The following is a 22223-nucleotide window of genomic DNA, read 5'->3' as shown; positions in this document are numbered from 1 at the left end:
CACTCCCATCTAAATCACCAAATTACAAATAATTTGGGTCCATTTTATTTTATAATATTTCCCGCGTTTAAGATTATCTTAATCCGTCAATTTAATTCTTTGTCTGCTATATGACTTGAATTAAATTAATTCTCCAAAGAGTTTTTCTAGTTTGAAACTTTATTTATTATTCGTGGAAATAAATTCCAACTGCGCAGATTTCTGAATAATAAATTCCTTTTTCAAACACATCTTGGGGATTTAATCATACCACACTGGGCACGCGAATTCTATGAAATAATATTCCAATACCTTCATGTTATTCAATTACTACCACTCAAGATATCATGTTTGAGTTACGTACAAACTCTCCCATATTGATAAGTCAAAGTGGCGTCTGATTAAATAAACAATATTAATATTAATTTCATAGACTAGAAAATACTAAAATTTCTGAAATATATTCTTTCAGTAGATAGCAATAAAGAATACATTTCATATTAGATCCTTTCAATACTTTACCACACCAGTGTTACTAATTTCTTCTTAAGTAAGAGAGAATTATCACAAACACCGCAATCATACCAATAGGTAGCCAAATCCTATATAGGTTGTGAATACGTTTTTCTTTTTACTAGATCTGGCCAAGTCCCCTACTGGAAAACTCTTGAGGATTCATCGAATTTCCATACTTTGACCTTCTTAGTAAGAAGCCTTAGACTTGTTTATTATATTTCAATAAATAAACCATTATATTATACTCCCTCTGTCCCTATGTAGTAGAGGCGTTTCGTTTTGAGCACTCATTTTGAAAAAAATTTATACTAAATAGTTAAAGTGCAGAGAAAGTAAATTTAAAAAGAGAATAATATAGTTAAGAGTCTTCTCTATATTAATCCTTCTCTTATTTTACATTTTCTCTATTTTAATTATTTATTATCATTTTTTCAAAACGGGTGTTGAAAATGAAACGCCTCTACTACAGAGGGACGTGGCGTTTCTCGTATACATGCACAAGCTGACTGTACAAAGGCATATACGTTCGAAGCATCTTTTAGTATACAAAATTATATACCCAAAATATATTATTCTCCTGCCCCAAATTAAGTAAAAGACATAGTCCAAAGTTTTTTAATTAAAAATTTCAAACACAACAGCCCAAATTAATTATAAGAATAACCTAAGTATTAAAAACTAACAGTCTATAAACAATTCAAAGTGGCCCAAACCTGTTAATCCAATTAATCCCAAAACCATGATCTCATTTCTTTACTAAACCTAAAATGCCCATAATTGTGATTAAAGATAATTTAAACATATAGTACTAATTAAAATAAAACGGAGTACTATAGAATAAAAAAGAAAAACAATCGACCCCAGATGAAAACCCCACCCCGCTCCCATTCTCGTCGCCGCCCTCTTCCCCCAGCACAACGACGCTTTCCGCCTCACCACACCACACCACACCACACTGCTGCACACCATCAATCCTCAAAGGTCGCCTAAACGGCTACCCAATTAGCCCTATTTTGCTTTTAGAACTGACTTCTAAAACTGAATCTTTGGAAACATATAGAGCAAAAGATTTGGTTCGACGGCCTCGATAAGCGGAGGACGACGGAAGCGATGGACCTTCCGGCGAAAACGCGCAATAAGCGGCGGCAATCAACACGAAAGGTAATCCGAAACTCTATCCCAACCCTAGAAAATTTGTTTTTCTACATGATTCAAACAATTTGGTAATAACCTTAGCAGATATGAGGCAACTAATTAAGGGATTGAGTGCCGATGGAGGAGGTGGAACATCCGATGGAAGAACAAAGCAATAGACGGCTCTAAATGACAAAAGGTAATTAAAATCCCTTTCCCAGACCTAGAAAAATATTTTTTCTACATGATTGTCACATATTGGTGAAGACCCTAACAGATCTGAGGAAAAATCGAAAGGACACATGCTTGGGTTTAAACTCCTGAATGATATCATATTCACAGTAGACAAAAAATCAATTATTTTTTCTCCTCGGATGCTTTTGTTCAGTCACATTTAGATGAAATATAGTGGATCATGTGTCTAAAACTAGGACTCTACATGTACTGTTATCTCATATTTAAGTTTTAAAACTGAATATAAATCACTATGGAATTTCAGTTTATCCAACAATTGAGTAACCTAAAAAATTAATCTAGGAATAAACCATCATATTACTTAGTGTTGTGATCATATACCTGTCAATCATAGATTAAGTATTTTATATAAACTTTAAATTAAACAATGAGAACCAATTGGACATAATAAAAAACACATAAAATTTAGATAGAGAATGTTTACTTAATTCTTATTCGGATTCAGCTGTTTGATTATGAATTTCAGGCAGTTAGATTAATTTGTTAATGAGAAACGTTGATAAGCATGGAGCTGACTTGTACTTCTTTCAGATTTGTAGAGTTGTGAAGCAGTTGATCATGCTAAGAGATTGAAGGAGGACTGAAAGGGTTATCATGCTGTCCATTTGGATTCTTTATGGTTTATGAACTAGGTGCTGGTTGCATTATTTAAACCAAATTAGAGCTTTAATCTATTTTCTTACCTGTGAGCTTTTGTCTACATTAAGTTGGAATGCAACTTTTCCTTTGTCTGATTTCATTGCAATTGTTCTGCTCGGCACAAAAGCATTTGGCTGGGTTAGTTAAAGCTCCATATTTTCTATTCACCATATCAAGTAGTATATTGGGCACATGAAAAAAAAAGAGTTGGGCTCAAGAATGATCAGAATGTTGCATTTTTATCTTGCCTTAAAGTTCAACAATTTTAGTTTACAAATTGAATTTTGCTCTCAGCTACTCATTGTTAGCGATGACATGATTTTTAGAATCTTCGTGGTTGGTGTTGGCGCATGATTAGCTCTGGGAATCTGGGTATATAAAATCAAACTTAGGGGAGAAAGCTTTGGTTATGCTATTGGATGTAAGTGTTAGTTCATTTGATTTTCCACCTCTGCATTGCATTTGTTGCATTTTACAAGAACTTTGCACATACCGCCATTATCACTATAGGTAGTGACAGTTCCCACACAAGACCTTCAACCAACCAATCCTCGTATACTTGACTAAGTTGATGATCTTGCACAACTAAGTTATTTGATCGAGCCATCAATTCTTCACAATCCTCAGCCTAGATATTGACAAGATAATTTATATGTAATTCTCTATTTTTGAGAACCTTTTAGTTTTGTTTGTTTATACTGATTGCCTCTGTTCTTAAATCATTTTCTTGTCTTTGTTTTGTGCAGAGAATGGCAGGCCCTGTATTTTTTGTCCGTCAATCCTTTTAAAAATGTCTAGCTATATGGGGATGATAAAGAAAGAAACTTTTGGACACTCCTCATGCTTATGCTGTTGCTGATGCAGCATGCAATGCAATGATAGCAGGTACTATATAATACCTTAAATACTCAGAGAAATTCTTGCCTTGTTAGCATATTGGTTCAACAAGTTGCTAATTTTCTCTTCCCGTTTTGCTAATTTTTAATATTTGCAGATGAAGAAGTTGACTAATAAGAAAGAAGGAGGTGCAAAAAAAGGAAAAAAAAGAAATAAAAAAGAAAGAAGAAGGTGCAAAAAAAAAAAGAAAAAAACAGAAAGAGAGAGATGAAAGCAAAAAAAGAAGATAAAGCGCTGTTGGAGGAGTTGAAATCAACAACCTCAACAACTGTTACTAGGGAGAAAAGGAGTTGAAATAGGAGAGCAATGAGGCAGACATAGGAGGGGGAACAAAATTAGGAAGTTGCCTGATTAGACAGAAGGAGACGCAAAATAAAAAAAAGAAAGAAAAAAAGAAAGAAAGAAGGCGAAGCAAGCAAAGAAAGAAGATAAATAGCTCTTGGAGGAGATGAAATCAGCAACTTCAAGAACTGTTACAAGGGAGAAAAAGAGATTATGTAGAAGAGGAATGAGGCTGACACAGTTCTCAACATGCAAGGAAGGAAGAGACAACTGCCCAATCTAGGACATGTCCCAGATCCTTGACGTGCAGAAGCTGACCAACACAAGGTCACCCCCTTTCTTTTCTTTTATTCTTCTTTTTTGTCGCCTTGTTGCTAAGATTCTAGTGTGGTTGCTCCAATATGTTAGTTTAGAATTTCTGTAAGTTTGTTTAGAAGATCTATTGAATTTCCATGTTTCTGTATATTTTATCAGCCTACCTATGATACACTTGCATTATTCTCTATTTTAAGCACATTAATATATTGCATATCCAAAATAGAAAGCTAGGGTTGCACTTGGATACAAAAGGTATTCTACTACATCAAGATTATGTTTATGCTTACCTTTTTATTTAACAATCTAAATTAATTTCCCTATCTACTGCTTTTACAAATGCTACTTGCTTGACAGGCTGTAGTGAACAAGACATGATGCTTACAATGCCAATCCAAAAGGTACGAGTGGGAAATGATGAGGTCACCAAATCTCTGACACTTGAACAGGTTTGTAATTTCGAAGATCAATAATTACTTGCATAATGCATATTTTACAGGAAGGTTTGATTGCTAAACCATCACACTTATGGTATATTGCTTTTCCCTCATATCTAAGCAATTGACATGAGATATGCTTTAGCATTGTTTATTTATGTGACTTGTTCGACTGGCTTGTGGTGCAGATCAACATGTCATTTCCATCGGGAAAGATAACATGGGCGTTAGTAAGCATCCTTGATTTGTATGGATTTGAGTCACTTAAGGTATACAATGATTGATATTTTTCCTAAATATATACTATGGTGCAATTTGTCCCACTGTAAATACTCTTGTTTTTTACCAACCCACTTTAAACAATATTACTTGGAGTCTTTGATTGCTTTTTCTGCACCAGAAGAATAGCATTTTTACATCTATTATGCTGACGAGCGGCTCCAGAACCATTTCAATCAACATCTCGTCAAACTTGAGCAAGAAGCAAGCATTACACATAAAAGTCCTTGGAGTTTATTTTCTTTTGTCTTTCCTTCTCAAAATAGAGCCTGCATGGATTACAATTTGTGAATTCATAAGTAAATTATTCCGCCTTAATTATCTTAATGATTAATAAACTTAATGCTTACTTCTTTCCTTCCAAATTGTGCATTAAATATTTTGGCATAAACATTCTGATATTGGAATTTTGTTATTTGTGCTGGTGAAACATATTTACAATCACAAGAGTATAAGTTATATAGAATTGACATTTTTTTTGGCATTTTTCACTTTACAAATAGAATTTTGCTCTCAGCAACTCATTGTTAGTGTTGACATATGGTTTTAGAGTGGGCGCTCTGGGAATCTGTGCAAATAAAATCAAACTCGGGGGAGAAAGCTTTGGTTCTGCTCTTGGACGGAGGTGTTAGTTCATTTATTTTTTTCTTCACATCACTGGTTTTGTTGTCTTCTACAAGAATTTTGCACTTACTGTATTATCACTATCAGTTGTGACAGTTGCCACAGAAGACCTTCTACCAGCCATTTTGCATATACTTGAAGAAGTTGATGATCATGCACAAGCTAAGTTATTTGAACTAGTCTTCAGTTCTTCAGATACGTGGTGATTACTCTTATATACTTTTTTCTATTATTATATATGTGGCATACAAAAATCTTTGTTATTAGCTTGTATCCTTTTTACTTAATAGTTAGTGTTTCGTTATTAAGAACCTATTTTCTTTAAAACATACCACATGATGAATGTAACATATATTGTTGATGATGCACAAGTCATTGCACTTTCTCTTAATAAAAAAAATCATTTATTGCCTGAAACACATTTATAGCTTTTCTGGAAAATGTTATGACCGGAAGCCCATGATTATTTTTTCAAGTAGGCTGAGGTTAAGAAGTGCTTCTGAACACAACTATCTAAATCCGAGTGAATGTTTTTCAAATCCCAGACATTGATAATGAACAAAAGCTTCATAATCTTATGGTCAATGACAGGTCTTGAATATGCATTGTATATTAGTTAGCTACGCCCATTTGTTTTTCTCGTACTCGTCATTATTCAAGCACCCAACCACTTTTGTCTCTTGATAGGTATGAATGTTTAGTGAAGGAACTGATCTTTTTACAAAACTTTCTAATCTTTTTACCATATTTATTATATGTACAATATTTATTAATTCTGGCATATGTTTTCACCCCTTTAGTAGCCTTAGATGCTATAAAGATGACGAGGAATGCCTCAAAATGCTTGCTATAGTTTTGTGGCTGGGAAACATATCATTTCTTATAATTGAGAAACAAAAGCGCATCGAGGTTATTCCTGATGAAGGTAAATGAAATTCTTTTTCCCAATCTTCTTTAATTAGTCCCCATCTATTAAAAACTTCAGTTTTTGTTGTGTATTATTTGGGAAATAATTAGTTATATCTAAGGGAAATTCTCATAACAGAATAGGGCAGTGCAGCTGCGACAGCAGCAACATATCAGATTAGGTCATAGAGCATATTAGGGCTATGGTGGTGCGACAACGACATAGCAAATTCAAATTAGGTTGGATAAGCATTACTGTATAGAGACATATAGAAGTAGTGAATAAATTGAAAGCTAGGGCGGCACCTCGATACCAAAGATATTCTACAATATTAAGATTATGTTTATGCTTACCATTTTTATTTAACAATCAAATTAATTTCCATATGTTACAAATGCAGCTTGCTTGATGGGCTGGAGTGAGCAAGATCGGATGCTTTCAATGTGAAAGTGCCAGCGGGATCTCTGTCACTTGAATATGTTCTTAATTTTTTGTGTGTGCGCCCAGTGTATATTTTGTGTATGAGTATTTAGTGTGTGTATTTCATATGTATAGTGCATGTATGTTGTGTATAGTGTGGCTAGCACATGTTTGTGTAGTGTGTATTGTGTATTGTGTATAGTGTGGCTAGCACATGTTTGTGTTTTGTGTATATGTGAGTGCAGTGTCTATATTTAGTGTAGGTGTGTATTTTGTGTATGTTTATAAGGTGTGGAATATATGTTTTGTGTGTATTTTGTGTATGCAATGTGTATACTTTGTGTGTTAGAGTGTGTAATGAGTTGTGCGTGCATAGTGTGTATAATTTGCAGTGTGGATTTTTGTCTATTGTGTGTAGTATGTTTAGTTTGTTTATAGTTTTTAGTGTGTATTTTGTGTATAATATGTATAGCGTATTGTTTATTTTGTATGTATATAGTAAATGTGTATGGTCTTTGTGCAATGTGTGTATAAAGAGTGTTTAAAGCGTGTTTATTTCTTTTACCGATGTTGATTTTATGTGTAGTGTGCATGTTATGTAGTGTGTTCGGCGTGTGGATTTTGTGTAGTGTGTATTATAGTTTGTATCTGTATTTTGGGTATCGTGTGTTTATATTTTGTGTATTGTTTGTATTTTGTGTAGTGTGTTTGTATTTTGTGCAATTAATATAACTTGTGTATTTTGTATGTATGTAGTATGTGTGTATAGTCTGTGTTTATGATGTGCTGTGTGTGTATAAAGAGTGTGTTTAAAGTGTGTATTATTTTACCGATGTTGATTTTATGTGTAGTGTGTATTGTGTTTTGTGTATTATGTGCAGTTTATATAGTGTTACAGTATGTGAGTGCATTTTGTATAATATTTTTGTGTGTACAATGTGTGTATATTGTGTAGAGTGTATTTTGTGTGTTTAAATTGTCGGCATGTTGTGTAGTGTGTAGAGTGGGTATTTTGTGATAGTCTGTTTGTTTTGTATAGTGTGTAGTATGTGTATTAGATATTGCATGTAATATATTATTGTGTGTATTGTATACAATGTATTGTGTGTGTATTTTTTGCATAGTGTTTATGTAGCGTAATGTGGTTGTATTTTTTGTATATGTGTGAGCAGTGTGTGTATTTTATGTATGTGTGTTTGTAGTGCATGTATATTGTGTATAATGTGTATTTTATGTTTAGAGTGTTTAGGTATTGTGTGTATTTTATGTTGTTTATATAACGCAGTGTTTGTGTTGCATTGTATTTTTAGTATTGCTTGCATTGTATTTTGTGAATTGTGTACAATGTATTGTGTGTAGTGTGTAAGCGTGTTTGATGTGCATATATATTTTTTATAGTGTGTGTACTGTGTGTATGCAATGTGTGTATACGTTGTGTGTAGTGAGTTGTGCGTGCATAGTGTGTATTTGTTTGTTGGGTGGATTTTTGTATATTGTATGTAGTATGTTTAGTTTGTTTATAGTTTGTAGTGTGTATTTTGTGTATAATCTGTATAGCGCATTGTTTATTTTGTATGTATATAGTATGTGTGTGTAGTCTCTGTTTATAGCATGCAATGTGTGTATAAAGAGTGTGTTTAAAGTGTGTTTATTTTTTTGTCAATGTTTATTTATGTGTAGTGTGTAGTGTTGTGTATTGTGTGTTTTTTGTGTTATGTGTAGTTTATAGAGTGTTACAGTATGCGTGCATTGTGTGTATTTTGTATAATATTTGTGTGTACATGCATGTATATTATAGATAGTGTGTGTTATGTAGTGTCCAGCGTGTGTATTTTGTGTAGTGTGTGTATTGTAGTTTGTATCTGTATTTATGTATCGTGTGTTTTTATTTTGTGCAGTGTGTGTATTGTATTGTGTATCTGTATTTTATGTATCGTGTGTTTTTATTTTGTGTAGTGTGTATTATAGTGTGTATCTGTATTTTGTATTTTGTGTATAGTGTGTTTGTATTATGTGCAATTAATGTAGTGTGTGTATGTTATGTATAGTTTGTTTTTTATGTCGTGGGTCCAACGTGTGTTTATACTTTGTGTATAGTCGGCGTATTATGTCCAATTTATGTATTAGGTGTTGAGTACACGCGCAATGCGTGTATATTATGTTTAGCTTGTTCGTAGTGTGTGTAATTTGTGGCTAGTGTGTTTTGTTTTGTGTAATGCAAGTCTTTTGTGTATAAAGTGAATGTTTTGGATCAAATTCGTACTTTGGTCATGTGTTTAGGCCCAAAATTGGCCATAACTCTTTTATGTATAGTGTATGTATTTTTCGATTTATGCGTACCATCCTAGCGCAAGAGCTATGCTAATCTTCTCTAAATTGTTTGAATTTTATCGGATGTGTCTGAAGGTACATATCTATAGTGTATGTAGTTTGTTTGTTTTGTATATATGTAGTGTGTGCATCATGTGTATTTTGTATAGTATTTATGTATGTGTATAGTGCATGTTTTTTGTGTATATTGTATTGTGTAAAGTGTGTTTATATTTTGTGTATAGTCTGTGTATTATGTGCAAATATTGTATTGTGTTTTGTATGTATTTTGTATTTAGTGTGCATTGTTTGTATTTTGTGTTTTGTGTATATAGGTTATGTGTGGTGTATTATATATTGTATATTATGTGCAATTTATATACTCTTGTGCATGTAGTGTGTATAGTGTGCAATGTGTGTATTTGTAGTGTGTTTATTTTTTATACTAGTGTTTATTTTACGTATAATGTGTATTGTATATTGTGTGTAGTGTGTACTTTCTTTATCGTCCTTGTATTATGGCATTTTGTGTAGTGTGTAGTGTGTGCGCATTATATTTATTTTGTATAGCAGTGTTTATGTATGTGTACGGTGCATGTATATTGTATATAGTGGGTGTGTAGTGGGCGTGCAGTGCGTGTGTTTTATATATAGTGTATGCATTTCTCGATTTGTGTGTGCTACGGCTAAGCTAAGCTAAGCTAATCTTTTTTATATCATTCCAATTTTATCGGATGTGTCAAAAGGATTTATGTATAGTGTATGTAGTATGTTTGTTTTGTATATATGCAAAGTGTACAGTGCATGTATTTTGTGTATAGTATGTGAATAGTGTATTGCATTTTGTATGTATTTTGTTTATAGTGTGTGTAGTGTATTGTGTATTTTATTTTTTTGTATAATCTAGGTTTATGTGTGCATAGGTAATATGTGTAATTTATGCGCGCGCGCGCGCGCAGTGTGTATTTTGTGTATTGTATATGTAGTCTTTATGTGTTTGTATATGGTCTTTATATTATGCATTATGTATTATGTGCAATTTATGTACGGTGTATTATGTGCAATTTATGTACTTTATTTTGTATGTATTTTTTTATAGTGTGTATAGTGCATTGATATTTTGTGTATAGTTTGTGTTTTACTTGCAATTTATGTACTGTGTGCCGAGTGTGAGCGTGTATAGTATGTGCATTGTGTGTATTGTTTGTGACTAGCACACTGTTTGTATATTATATCTATGCGAGTGCTGTGCAATTTTGTATATGCTTGTAGTTTGTATGTTTATAACGTGTGCAGTATGTATATTTTGTATGTTTGTGTAGTCTCTTTATATTATATTAATAGTATGTATAGCGTATTTTTATATTGTGTAGTCTGTGTCAATGCGTGTATTTCATGTTTATAGTGTGTCAATATGTCTGCCATGTCTAATGTGTATTTGTTGTGCAGTGTGTGTATATAGTAGTGTGCATAGCGTGTAAATTATGTTTAGTGTGTTCGCAGTGGGTGTATTTTGTTAATAGTGTGTCTGGTGTGTTTATAGTGTCTATATGTTATGTACTTGTTTATTTTGTGTGTAGTTTGTGAAGTGTGTGTTATGTGTATAGTTTGTGAAATGTGTGTTTTGTGTATAGTGTGTGTTTAAAGTGTGCATTTTGTATAGTGTGCAGAGTAGTTGTTTTGTGTATATTGTGTGTTAAGTGTGGATATAGTGTGTGTAATCTATATGTTGTGTAGAGTGTTTGTAGACTGTTTGTTTTGTGTATATTGTGTGTAAAGTGTGGGTATAGGCTGTGTAGCCTATATGTTTTGTGTATATGTAGTGTGTGTGCATTATGTGTATTTTGTATAGTATTTATGTGTGTGTACAATGCGTGTATTTTATGTATACTGTGTGTTTTATTTAGTGTGTCTAACGTGTGTATTTTGTGTATAGTATATGTATAATGTATTTTGTATAGTGCATTTTTGTATTGTGTGTAGTGTGTGCTGTGTATTTTGTGTTTATAGTGTGTCAATCAATGTGTGTAATCTGTGCCATAATGTGTATTTGTTGTGCAGTATGTATATAGTGTGCATAGCGTGTATATTATGTTAAAGAGTGTTCGTAGTGGGTGGTGCATTTTGTTCATAGTGTTTCTAGTGTAGGGGTGTCGAAACGGGTATCGGGTAATTTTCTACCCGAACGGGTCGGGATAAGGTATTTATATTTTGGGTTTTGCGGGTATCGGGTATACCCGATACCCGAGCGAGTACTCATTAATCCTGAAACTCGATACCCGAGCGGGTACCCGTTAATCCCGAAAATTACCCAATTGTTTATAATTATACTATCATTTTGTAATTATCATTTTTTATTTTAATTATGCAGTCACAGTATAACTTTTTTCTTCTTTTAAATATGGTTAAGTTTTTTTTACTTATTTTTTTACGTATTTCCCTCTCTTCTCACTCACGTCTCTACCTTGTTTTCACCTTTTTCACGTCCAAGCCGTTGGCTCCTTCCACCCACCACCACAGCAGTCGCATCTGCTGCCACCGGTGACGTCTCCACCCCCCACCACACCACTCGCATCTTCATAGTATATTTTTATTCCATTGTATTTCCATTGTTCATAGATCTTATTCTTGAATTGGACTTTTTTGTTGTATTGATTTCAAAAATTGTTAGGAAGGAATTGTGATTTACGGTCGGGTACCCGCGGCGTCGGGTGCGGGATACCCGACTCGGGTGTCGGGTTATACCCGACACAGTGTGGGACGGGTATCGGGACTAACATTGGGGGCGAAATCAGGTGCGGGTATCTGTGGATACCCGTTTTGACACCCCTAGTCTTGTGTATTGTGTGTGTAGTTTGAAAAGTGTGTTTTGTGAAGTGTAAGTATTTTGTGTATAGTGTGTATTTAAAGTGTGAATTTTGTGTAGTGTGTAGAGTATTGTTTTGTGTATATTGTGCGTAAAGTGTGGTGACAAATTTTGTGGGACACACGAAAATGGAAAAATGTGACAAACTATCTGGGACAGTGGAATTATTTAACTAAGAATCTTTTCCACACAGATTGTTTAATGTGCTTTTAAATGTGCAAAAATGTACAATAAGGCTAGGAATTATTTTTTACATAATTAATATGTAAGCATGAGAAAAATGCACGATCTATTTGTTGGAATTCTTGAAAATTGGTTAAAGCATGAATTAACTCTTTTGGCACGAAGTTTAATAAAGAGATGTTTGGTGTGTTAAGTAGATATATAAAAAAGTAGAGAGAAAAAAATAGAAAGTGAATAAAGCAGAGAAAATAAAGTAAAAGAGAGTTAAGTGTACCATATATAAAAATGACTCAACTGTGAGAGAATTTTCTAAAGTGGAAAAATGACTAAAGTATGAGGGACCAGAGGGAGTATTTAAATATGAAATGGTGGATGGAACTTTGATGCACAATAATAATTAGAGTTTATTTTTTAATTTCATTAAATGTAGTTAAGATTGATTAAATAATGTAAGAGGCTTTTAATGATAATGGAAGTCATGCATCAAAGTTTGCAACGGCAGCAGGCTTCAAGCAGTATTTTGCATATCAATATGATGTCCAACTTCTTTGAAAATTTCACATGTCTTCGTCTTTAAAAGAGCTTAGTATGAGTATCTTACATGCCTCGATCGTTATCCGAGGGAGTTATGGTTGTTTAAGAGCTAGAGAGATTTGTTTCCCCTTTGAGGGTTTTATCCAAATTTAGTTATATGTTGTTTGAGTCGATCAATTCTTAATGAATCATGGATCAAACAAAGGTATACTTTGAGGCTTTGTGGATTCCTTGAAGGTTTAACCATGGATATTTGTTAGCATGGTGTAAGTGTGTTAAGGGTGCACTCCCTAAACTAGATTCCAGCGACGACGAGAGGTCGACGACGAAGTGATAAAAGTGGACGTCTCGGGCTTTCCCCGGTATCAGCTCCAAAATTAGTGTTTGCAGGAAATTAAAGAAGACGATAAAATTGGGAAAATATGTTATTTCTAGATTTAATGGGAAGAATACAATGTCTCCTATTTATAAGACTACCCTGACTTAGAGAACAATAAAATAAAGATCCTAATAATAAATGAGAAATATATGCTAAATCAATACTAAACTAAATAAGAGAGATTTGGGGATATTCGTAGAGATATTTGTTAAGGGTGCACTCCCTTAACAAGATTCCGGCGATGACTAAAAGTGGACGTCTCAGGCTTTCCCCGGGATCAGCCCCAAAACTAGTGTTTGCAGAAAATTAAAGAAGACGATAAAATTGGGAAAATATATTATTTCTTGATTTAATGGGAAGAATACAATGCCTCCTATTTATAAGACTACCCTGACTTATAGAATAAGAAAATAAAGATCCTAATAATACATGGAAAATATATGCTAAATCAATACTAAACTAAATAAGAGAGATATGGGGATATTCATAGACATATTTGTTAAAGGTGCACTCCGTAGAGATATTCCCGTATCAAAGTGCCTTTTACTTATTCCATCAATGACATTTATCTTCTTTTCCACATTATTTATTACTTGATCTTCATTCATTTTAGCTTAGATTCAATGGTTGTTGGATCTAGTTTTATCTTTTTCCTTGCTTTGAGAAATTGAAAATTACATAAAAAAATGAAAGTACAATCAAACATTAATTTGGGTTTTCCTTGGGAAATAGATCTCACAATATCTGGATTCATATCATTCGGTATCTAGAGCCTAGTACCCACTAGGTGTTTGATCTATTGTGCCTTTGAGTTTTTTCGTATATTTGATTGATGATCGAATTGGTCTTTTGTTGTTGGATTGAGGTGAAATTTTATGTGAAGAAACCTTGATATGTTAATTACTTGCCTGCAAAACTTCATCCAAAAATACCTTCCTTTGCCTACAGATCTGATCGTTTGATTATATGTGCCATGTTTTAGCATAGTTGGGGAAAAAGTGAAAAATCATACCCAATTTCAAAATCTGTTGGGCCTATTTGATCCTTTAAAGATAACCCAATACTGAAGCTATATACAATTTTTTAGTCATTTTGGGATTGGGGAACCATATAAAAAAAATTCTGAAAGTGCAGTCCATGTTTACTACATTTTCACCTCATATATATGGCTTGTGTGTGTGCTTAAGGCTTTGAATCCTACTTGCATCTTGCTAATATGTGTTTGTGTTATGTCGTCTTGGGTTTGTTTGCTAAGGAGTATACCTTGATTGATCCACCTCAAACATCTATAACTTCGAGTTGGAGTTGGAGTTGCGAGTGTGAGTAAAACCACCTCTTACTATTCTTAGGACTTTTGGGGAGTTTGGGACATCTTGATTAATATCACCTTCTTAAATCCTATTTTCTTTATTTTTGACTAACCACACTTGGTTAGTCCTTAGTGTTTGACTTATTTGCAGGTATTTACCTTATGCTTCCTCGCACCCGGTCCCACAAAATGGTAGGGACAAGTGTGGAGGGGGAGGATATGAACATGAGCCACCCTAAACCCAAGGGGGATCTATTGAGCTTGATGGCTCAGATGATGACGGATATCAAACAAGAGATGAGAGAGAAGGATGCCCGGATGGATGCAAGGATGAAGGAATCCGAAGCCCATATTCTTGCCACCCAAAACAACTCGGTCCGTGCATCAAGATCCGTCACTCCTAAAAGTGACCACCTACATCTCAAAGCTTCCGGTATAGAACATGTAGTGTCGAGGGGCAATGGAGGCTATAGGGAGTATGATGGCAAGGAGTGTGGACGGAATGGTGATGGAGAGTTGACTATGAATCAAGGTATCATGAAGATGGACTTCATAGGGGAAGTAGTGGGGAACGAGCTCCAAAGTCTCATGGAGAGTGACATTCTATGAGGGTGAGAGATCATGTTAGCTTTAAGGGGTTTGAGCGGCCAATTGAAAAAGAAGTTGCTTATAGAGCTCGGTTGAGGTCTACCTATCGACTTGGTGGTGTTGACACAAATCAAATGGGTACCCCATCAAGTGGTTGACTACATCCACTTCTTTCCAGTTCTCACATGAGCATCTTGATGTGTATGGAAATGTCCCTTCTTCGAATGCGAGAGAAAAGTCTTGAGAGTAAAAGTGAGTCTAAAAAGCCAAGAGAGCCTGATAAAAGACAAGAGTGTGAGGTACAAAAGTCAAGAGAGGGTGGTGGTGGTGAGAAAAAAGAAAAATACCACATGAGAGAAAACCCACAAGGACAAGTGAGTCAATGGTGTTTGTTAGATTCTAAGGCCAATCTTGGGTGGACACCAAATGAAAGGCCTCTTGCCCTAAGTGAAGAAAATAAGTTTTTACCCACTAACTCTTCTTGTATGTATTCTTGTGTTGATGACTTCGTAGTGAGTAAAATTGAAGACATTGAAGTGAAGCACCAAGTTGTACATGGCTTGGAAACTATGCCCCCGAGAAGGATCAAGAGGAACGAGGGAAAGTGGATGAACTCCTTGTCCAAGGTTCAAGTGCACTATCCTTGTCTCCTTGTGATGCTTCTTTTGATATGATTGTATTGAAGAAGCCCATTTATTTTGATAGATTTACCTAGGGTTGGAACGGTACGGTATACCGTGCCGATATGGCCATACTGCATACCGTACCGTACCGTGCGGTATGACCAAAAACCATACCTTTACCGTACCGCTTTTGTCGGTTTACCGCAATTGCGGTATACCGAAAAGTCGGTATACCAAAATTTAGATATCGTTACCATACCGCTTCTGTCTGTATACCGTACCGTGATTTCGGTATACCGCAATATGCGGTATACCGTGATTTCCAGTATATACCGCAATTGCGGTATATACCGTATTTGCGGTATACCGTGTTATTTGTGATATGTACCGCAATTGGGGTATAACGCGGTATATCGCGGTATATACAAAATGCATACATTTACCGTACCTAAAACTGTCGGTATGGTATGAGACCGTACCTAAAAATACAGTATATCAAAAATTTGATATTTTCGGTATTTTTTCGGTACGGTAAGTGCGGTATTTCGGTATATTTTTCCAGCCATAGATTTACCATTGTTGACTTTTGTGATACGTGGCATCAAGAATTTAAATTGTTGAAGCCTAAACTTATCTTCGCATTACCGTTCTTGATAAATACAAGCATTGATAAGCATGTTATTTCTCCTGTGGATTATAACTTGAATGATGGAATGACTTCCTTCCATGATAAGATGTTGAAGCTTTCAGTTGCTAGTAATTTTCAGCTTCATGAATATGTCGATGGGAATAGTAGGACCAAGAGAATTGAAATCGTTGATTGCTTTAGAACTCGGTGTTTGCTATGTTTTCATTGCAAAATGATAAGACCCTCCAATAGGATTTGGATATTTTATGGTCGTTTTGTGAATAATTTTTCTACTCACATGTCTTTTTGTAGATTGTATTGTGTTTAATGACATAAGGATACATTGTTCCCATAGTTGTGGCCGTGTTCTAAAATTATTTGAGCAATTGTGTGGGGTTTATAATGAAAAGTTTTTCACGATACTTGGCGTTGCTTTTTTACAAGTTTCATATTCATGGTGTTGTGCTTTTGTTGCCATGTTGTGCATGAAGGTTTATGGACACATTGTTCCCTTATTATTGATAATCTCTTTATATTGTTGGGGAAATGGAATGAAATTCGTTTTGATAAACTTGGTTTGTTGGTTGATATACCTTATTGCAAATTTGATGTGAATTGTAATGAACCTACTCTATGTATTGAATATGAGCTTGTCAATTTGTGGAGTAGCTCTTATTTGAGCAAGGATGATGTATCAATGGTTCCTTATGATCTTTCATTGCCTGACCTTGAGAATAGGGATTTTGTTATTATGCCTATCTTGTTTAATTTCAACCTTGCACCATATGAGGACCCTTTCTTGTGTATGCCTAGTCTTGATGAAAATGTCAAATCTTTTGTGAAGATATTCCAGAATTTGGGTATCATTTGTATGGGGATGATCGAGCCAAATAGAAACAAGGTGCTTGAGGCATGTTGGCATGTTAATTGCTTTTATTGCATGTCAATCAAACCATTCAACATAATTGAGATGTTTTATGGTCTTTTTGTTAAGAACTTCATATCTAATGGCTTTGTTTAGAACTACATTGTGAAGGAATGCCTATGTTTATTTGCACCCACATCTTGTACCTATACTGTGAGGTTATTTAAGTTTTGGTATGAAGGATATCTTGATGAGTTTGTCTTGATTCCTTATGGGCGGGATTTGGACATGAAAGAATTCATGAATTTTTGTTCTCATATTTATTGTGACTTGGACTTGAACTTTATGGAACATGAATTTAGAGGTCCATACAATGCCTTTGTTGTAGTTTTGCTCTCGTACTATTTTATAGGTGTGCAGAATCCGGATTTGAGGGCAAATCATTTCCAAGGAGGGTATATGACCACGGGTGTTAGACGTCAAGAGTCTTCACTTCCACGTGAGCCATGGATTGATTGGGGTTCAAGGATGAGAAAGAAGACATACCAAGGATCTAATGAAGCTAAAGGGCCTCCCGAGGATGCGAGGAATAGAGAAGGCTCGGATTTGAGGATAAATCCTTTCTAAGAAGGGGATGATGATACGATCATGGAAGGCGTGCATCAAAGTTTGCAACTGCAGCCGGCTTCAATCAGTATTTTCCCTATTAATATTTTGAGTTTGTATCCCTGCAATGCACTGATATGAGCCGAGAGTTAGATCCGTTGAAGCTCGAGGAAGAGATCACGAAAGGAGCTCAGTTTGGTGAGCTGAAGCTAGCTGTTGGGATAGGAGGTTATAACTGATTTTTGGTGAAGGAAAATTAGTTAGATTTCTTCTTCTCATTCATATATAGCTCGATCATTTCAGTTGTAAAGTGTAGAGAGAAAATCACAATACACACACAATTATGAGATTACTACTTTAGCTAGTGATTAGTTTGAGTGGTTGAATTATGAGTGTGAGTTTCTTGTACTTGAGAGTTCCATCAATAAAATTCTGATCATCTTCTCCGTGGACGTAGGCAACCTTTGCCGAACCACGTTACTTCCTTCTGTACTTTACTTTCTTGTTCTAGTTTGTGAGTGATCGGCGGTGCGACCAAACAAGTGGCGCCGTCTGTGGGAAATCCATTGTTGGCTGTGATTTCTTGGCAAGGTTTTAGGGTGAATTGTGGTTCAATTTCTGATTCGAAGCCGATCTTGATTGAGGCACACCAACTGTTTGGGAAATATCTACAACCAAGTTTGAGGTGGAGAAGTTCACTGGCAGAAATGATTTTGGTTTGTGGAGGCTGAAGATGAAGGCCATCTTGATGCAACAGGGGTTATGGGATGTCTTGAAAAGTAGTAGCAACAATGGGGAGAAGCCTGAGGCCGATGACAAGGAAAAAGGACGGCTCTAGGAGATGAAGTGCAAGACCTACAACAACCTGATCTTGAACCTCACTAATAGGGTCTTGAGAGAGGTCTCAAAGAAGGAAACATCAGCTGGTGTATGGTTGAAGTTGGAGTCATTGTACATGACTAAATCCCTTGCAAATCGCCTACGCTTGAAGCAGAAGCTACTGACCTTCAAGTTTTCAGATGCAAGGAGTATTGCAGAGCAGATTGAGGAATTTGGGAAGTGCATTGATGATCTTGAGAATATTGATGAGGAAATTAAGGATGAAGACAAGGCATTAAAGTTGCGGAACTCCATGCCTAAGAGTTATGAGCATTTCAAGGATGTAATGCTTCTTGGAAGAGAATCCAAGATCAGTTATGAAGAGGTTCATTCTGCCTTGAAGTTGAAAGATTCTCAGAAGTCTATATCTAAACAAACTAATCCAGCGGCTGAGAGCTTGTACTTGAAGAACAATGAGAAGAAAGGATTCAAGAAGAAGTCTCAAAAGAAGCAACATAAAGAGAAAATCGAAGGGGGAAAGAAGACTAGAAGTTGTCACTATTGCAAGAAACCGGGCCATTTGAAGAAAGCTTGTTTTTGCTCGGAAGAAAGCAAGAGCAAGAGAAGGCTGGTAATATTGAGATTGCTGACTTAGCTCAGGAAGTGGAGGCTCATGAGGCCTTGAATATACACTCGGGAGCTGCTATTGAAGAATCTTGGATTATGGATTTGGTTGCACTTTCCACATTTATGCTGGGGTTTGGTGCCCCTTGCACAGCGGAAGTCATGCATAAACATATAAATCGTGCATACAGATCTATTTGACTGATTATGTGATTAATTGATTCACATGTTAAACACAAAATTGCATACAAGAACGCAAATAATTCATGTAAAAGGAATTAAAATCCTAATTCATGAATTCCTACGGTTTAGAATTACCGATCTGATTCTCCAAAGAATCGTCGATTGCTTGAACCTTCTTCACGTGATGTTCTTCGTATTCAACCATGAACCTTCTAATCTATATCCCAAACTCAGAATCTGACCTTTAGGTGGGCAAAGAACTGACAAAATCGTTCACTCCAGAGAGAGGAACGAAAGTTTAGAGTTAATTATTAATTAATCTCCTTTGTAATCTCCTTTTATATAGAGTTATGATGGGTCAGATTAGAGATCCATGAAGGTTGGACTTGGACCTGGCCAAACCTGTTGGACTTTTATTAATTAAATTGAGCCCCCATTTAATACAAGTCCAACATAATATTATTATCATCCACTATAGTATAATAATATTGACTTCCCGTCCAATCCCAAATTACGAGTAATCCGGGCTTTACCTCTTTAATTTATTATTTGTCGTGTTTAAGATAAAAATATCCATTAATTAATTTAAGTATGCTATTTGACTTTAATTAATTAATATCTTTTTTCAAGAGTTGTCTAGTTTAAAATCTTTATTTATTATTCTGGAATTAATTCCAACCGGCCGGGTTTCTGAATAATAAAACATTTTTCGAACACCTCTTGAGGATATTATCAAACCAAACTCCCCAACACACGATTCATTGCAATAACAATACTAGCACCTCTTGTCAGAGCTTGTATACTAGAAATCACCTTTCGAGTGATTGAATACTGTAAAACTCTATATTTTATTTTCCAATGGAATGCAACAGATTATTTTTGTCATAATGTTGTTATGTTTTACATTTAATGGATGTTTATTGCATATTTAAATGTATAAGCAACGTAACAAAGTCTAAGTCTTTGTTTTAGTAGACCGGTTGCGGGCGTCGTCCACTTTAAGGTAACACGGTCAGTTCTGAACAAAGAAAAATAATAATTTCACAACCTAGATAGACCTAGACTACCTATCGTGAAAGGTTGCAATGTCAGTCCGCATATTTCTAAGCCATACTAAAATAAGATGACATTGCTATAGTATAGCACTGAATTGGATCTAACGGCAAGACGAGTCTTTATGCTATCTACTGAAAGACGAGGTCTTAATAATTAATTTCATAATCAATATACGTTAGCATTGAGCATACGATATTGATTGTGCACTACTTTGACCTACCAATATGTGTGGGTTTTTCGTAACCCAAGAATCATGGTATATTAGGTAGTGGTGATTAATATCTAGCGGTGCTAGGATTGCTATTACATTGAATCGTGTGCGAGGTGAGTCTCGTTTGATAACGTTCACAAGAGGAGCTCGAAACAAGGTTTTATTATTCAGAACATAGCTAGTTGGAGTTTGATTACTCTATGAATAATAAATAAGCGTTTGTTGCTAAGTCCACTCTTGGAGTTAATAATATGTTAATTAATTAAGTACATAGCAGACATTAATTAATTAACAGACGTTTCTATCTTAAGCGCGGGAAATTAATGACAAACAAATGGAAACCATGAATACTTGTAATTAATGACAAATAAATGGAAACCATGAATACTTGTAACTAAATTATATTAAATAATATAATTTCTCTTCCTTATCTTGAACATGGAAACAATTTGAATTTAATTTTTCATGTCTAATTAAGATTTAAATAATTCCTTTATTTTTGAAATATCTTATAGAAGACACGAATAAGAATTAAATTCTAGAACAATTAATTTCCTAAAGTAAGGTTTTAAAAGATAATGAAAGATTTAATTATCCAGTCAATTAAATGCCAACAGAATTTAATTAAGTCTTCATCTACCTCAAGGCTAAGGATAATTAAAGAAAAACCATAAACCAAATATCTAAGCTATAATTACGAACTTAATTTTGTATATGGTCTCCATCGATTGGTCTGCAATTTATGAAGCTAATTTATAATATTATCGCCACCCAATATGTGGGGACAATAATCCTAAGAAATGGCAAGTTCATGAGAGAGGACTTCTCAAATATAAATAGTATGAACGAGAATGTGGTTTCTAATATTATCGTCACCCATTATGTGGGGACAATAATCCTAAGAAACTACGAGATTCAGGAGTTCACACACAATTTATGAGATAGCTTGATTTTATTAGCAGCATATGAACATTGTTATGGGAGTGTGTTGTAGAAATGACATTCTGTAATGCTAAATTGGTGGTCTTGCTTAGGCAACATTAGGCAGCCATGCCATTATGTGGTCTCTGGACTATTCGTCGGTGTTGTGACCAGTAAAATGTAAAATTTTAATGCGTATTGACCTCTTATGGAGGGTACAAAATTTTAATTTTACAATTGTAAGATTTTGAAAAGTTTTATGGTTAATCTACTCAAACTTCTTACATAAGTTTATGACAAATAGTAAATATTCTATTTTGCAGTGTAAACTAAATCGTCAAGATGTCATTTAATCCTCTTTCTGCAATTCTTAAAGAAAACAAATTCGAGGGCCAAAATTACATAGAATGGAAACAAAACTTGGACATCGTTCTCACAACGGAAGAGTACAGTTTTGAGCTCACAACCCCACGACCTCCAGTGCCGGTGGCTAACACCGCGACAGGAGTTAGAGATGAGCATAGACGGTGGCATAAGGCGAATGAGATGGCTAAGTGCTACATGTTGGCTTCTATGTCTTCAGTACTCAAGCATCAGCATTCTGTCATGGCGACTGCCACCAAGATTATGCAAAATCTCACAAATCTTTTTGGTACTCAGAATCGAACGGCTAAGTCTCAAGCCTTTCACAGTATCATGACGAAGACAATGAAGGAAGGCACGTCTGTACGGGACTATGTCCTCGAGATGATGGGCCACCTCAATCAAATTGAGGTTTTGGGAGGGACGATCGATCCCGAGTCCCAAGTAACAATTATCCTTCAGAGTCTTCCC

General features: G+C 35.0%; 1 long non-coding RNA gene and 1 other non-coding gene across 9 annotated transcripts; one reads left to right on the top strand and one right to left on the bottom strand.

The window, feature by feature from the left end:
* The first annotated feature begins 1345 nt into the window (after nucleotides 1-1345).
* On the top strand, nucleotides 1346-6838 carry LOC121746454. 8 transcript variants are annotated; one of them, XR_006039035.1, is made up of 13 exons: nucleotides 1346-1656; nucleotides 1735-1828; nucleotides 2416-2516; nucleotides 2850-2944; nucleotides 3034-3177; nucleotides 3270-3408; nucleotides 3518-4029; nucleotides 4375-4466; nucleotides 4643-4723; nucleotides 5284-5358; nucleotides 5445-6044; nucleotides 6158-6282; nucleotides 6665-6838. It is a non-coding gene; the product is annotated as an uncharacterized LOC121746454 (long non-coding RNA). The 8 variants fall into 8 exon arrangements; XR_006039033.1 differs by lacking the exons at nucleotides 2850-2944; nucleotides 3034-3177 and having other exon boundaries at nucleotides 5445-5559; nucleotides 5949-6044; nucleotides 6161-6282; XR_006039031.1 differs by lacking the exons at nucleotides 2850-2944; nucleotides 3034-3177 and having other exon boundaries at nucleotides 5445-5559; nucleotides 5949-6044.
* Nucleotides 6839-8991: 2153 nt separating this feature from the next.
* On the bottom strand, nucleotides 8992-9094 carry LOC121749910. Its single transcript, XR_006039717.1, has one exon. It is a non-coding gene; the product is annotated as a U6 spliceosomal RNA (small nuclear RNA).
* Nucleotides 9095-22223: the final 13129 nt, after the last annotated feature.

The sequence above is a fragment of the Salvia splendens genome, chromosome 9 (assembly GCF_004379255.2).
Source record: "Salvia splendens isolate huo1 chromosome 9, SspV2, whole genome shotgun sequence".
Taxonomy (NCBI): domain Eukaryota; kingdom Viridiplantae; phylum Streptophyta; class Magnoliopsida; order Lamiales; family Lamiaceae; genus Salvia; species Salvia splendens.
The sequence above is the reverse complement of the archived record's forward strand: the minus strand, read 5'-3'. Positions and strand labels throughout refer to the sequence as shown.